The following is a 3,005-nucleotide window of genomic DNA, read 5'->3' as shown; positions in this document are numbered from 1 at the left end:
GAGAGAGAGAGAGAGAGAGAGAGAGAGAGAGAGAGAGAGAGAGAGAGCAAGGGGGAATAAAGACTAAAGAGAAACTCCTTGGTGAAGGGCTTTATGCTGATTTACAGGAATAAATCTGATCTGATGATGGCATAATTGAACAGTGTTGCATTGTGGCTTTAGAATATAATTGAGGAGCGTGGGTGTGTGTGTGTGAAGTCTACCTTATTTATGAAGTTAATACATGGACGTACAGAAGCCTTCACTGATTTCTTATGGAGATTGGGTTTAGCTGTAATAGAGCCATATCAGACTCTGAAAACAGTCACTGATAGAAATATTGGCCTTTGAAAATGCAAATACTGAATGTAAGAGAGCAATTAGACCATTGAAAGCATGAGGATCCCCAGTAGACAAATGGATGAGAGATAACTGCTAATGGTTTTCAGGAGCATCTTGCTAATATCATAGGACAAGCCATAGATAGAAATCCTAGAAATCAAAATGTCTGATGTTTTAATTGTGGTGATTTTGGCCATTTCTAAACAGATTGTAAGGCTAGAAGATTCAGAACTGAAAATAGCAGGTACATTGACTCTAGAGAATATGTTGTTCATAGAAGAGAATGAGCAGGTTCCGAATGCTATGAACCACAGAGCTTTTCCAGGTATTGTAGCTGCTGTGGAAAAGGCAACCGTTGGTCAAAGGATTGCTGATCTAAGAGAGACATTCGAGGTAACCTCTTGCCCTCAGAAAATGAACAGAGGAATCTGTCAGCTTGAGGCCTCACAATAAACAATACCAGTTGTCTTCCGTGGTCAGACAGCAAGTACCAAACAGGCAAGAAAATCAAAATCAAGTATTTCTGACCTTACACATGCTACAGAATGGAATGTAGATTTGGATCTGGCCAGAGATATGTCTCTAACCCTATTCCCAAAAGTTGAATATTACTAGTTAACCACTGGTGTGTATGGTCCTTTACCCTGAGGAACAGTGGGAACAATATGGGGAAGAAGTGGGTTAACTTCTCAAGGACTTATTGTGCATCCTGATGGGGATAGCAAGGAAGAAATTAGAACCATGGCATATGTAAGAAAGGAGATGCAAATTGGTGCAGGGGATAGAATTGTTTAACTGTTATTGTTTTCTTACATTAAGAGGGAAGACCACTCTAGTAGAAAGGGCAAGAGCTTTGGGGAGTACTGGAAAATGTGTGTTCTGGCAAACAATTGTTAATGATCAGAGACTCAAGTTAATGGTGCAAATGAATGGTGTTGATATAGAAGGTTTGATAGATGAAGGAGCTGATGTTAGTATACCTTTCCAAAAGTTTTGGAATCCAGATTGTCCACTTCAGAATATTTACACAATTTATAGGAATTGGCAAGTTATCAGGAGTAAGGCAATCTGTCAGATGGATTAGCTGTGTGAGACCAAAAGGGCAAAGACGGAAGTTGAAACCTTATATGGCTGACATATACATAAATTTATGGGGAAGAGATCTTGTACAACAACGGGGTTGTAATATTCCTCCAATTCCAGGGAAAGCAAATGAGGAAATTAGAGGTGATATGGCTGATGTTCCTGGGGAAGGTATTGACACTGGTGATAGAGAACAATTGCAAGCTGTGGCCATGGTCAAAAAAGCAGGATGTCACAGGGATTGGATTTCCAAATTTATGAAAGGGACCATTGCTAACATACCAACAGCCTTGCCCCTAAAATGCTTATCAAACTGACCTGTATGGCAAGAGCAGTGGCTCATAACAAAAGAAATTTGCAGGCATTTGAACAGCTACAGTGTCAACATATAGAAAAGTCTACCAGACCATAGAATCCCCAGGTTTATTGTAAAAAGAAATCCAGAAAATTGAGGATGATAACATATTTAAGAGCAGTTAATAAAGTAATTGAAAAAAATGGGTTCTTTATAGCCTAGACTTCTTTTACCATCTTTGTTACTGAGATTATGACCTATTATTATAAATGACTTAAAAGATTACTTTTTCAAAATATCCTTACATGATCAGAATAGGAAATGGTTTGAGTTCTCAGTACCTACTTTAAATAATAGTTTTTCATTAAAGAGATACCATGGAATGAATTTCCACAGGGATTGTGGAACAAACATTAGAAATAATTTATAAACTATTCCCTCATTCTATCATTTATCATTAGATAGATGGCATTTTGTTAGATGATTCTGACAAAGATGTTTTAGAAAATATGTTTAAGGTAACACAAAAGAATTCTGCCATACTTGGGGTTGCAGACTGCTTCAGGAGAAATATAAAGCAGAAATTCACTTAGTTATTTTGGTTATAAAATTAATCAACAAAAAGTTACAGATCTGTAGGGACTAATTGTAAACTCTTAACGATTTTTCAAAAAATAATGGGAGATATTGACTGGCTGAAGTCTACAATTGAATTAAGTAATATGAATTAGTAATTTGTTTCAAACATTACAAGGAGATTCCAATATAAACATCTAAGGTGTCTAACAATTGAAGCAGAGAAAGAGTTAGCTCCTGTAGAACAAAGACTGCAAGAGGCATATGTGGATAGAATTGATCCTAAACTTGATTGTATTCTGGTCATTTTTACCTTCAACTCATTCTCCTACTGGGCTCATTATGCAAATGGAAAATAGTATTATGAAATGTGTTTTCTTTGCTTATAAACCAAGTAAAAAATTAAAGACCTAGAAAAGATTTCTGAATTAATTATAAAATGTAGAATAAGATTATGCCAATTTCAGGAACAGATTTGACCCAAATTGTAGTACCTCTTACAAATGCAGAGATTATATTATTATGGGTGATCAATGAAAATTGGCAAAGAGCTTCTTGTAATTAATTGAACAAAATTAATAATAACTACCAGAAAAGTAAACATATACAGTTCATAAACACAACTAATTAAGTTCTTCCATGTATTGTAAAGAGAACACCAATTCCAGAGGCACCAACATTTTATACTGATGCAAATAAGACGAGGATGGCAGGTTATTTGTTTGGTTGT

The sequence above is a fragment of the Mus caroli genome, chromosome X, assembly GCF_900094665.2.
Source record: "Mus caroli chromosome X, CAROLI_EIJ_v1.1, whole genome shotgun sequence".
In the NCBI taxonomy this organism is placed as follows: Eukaryota; Metazoa; Chordata; class Mammalia; order Rodentia; family Muridae; genus Mus; species Mus caroli.
The sequence above is the reverse complement of the archived record's forward strand: the minus strand, read 5'-3'. Positions refer to the sequence as shown.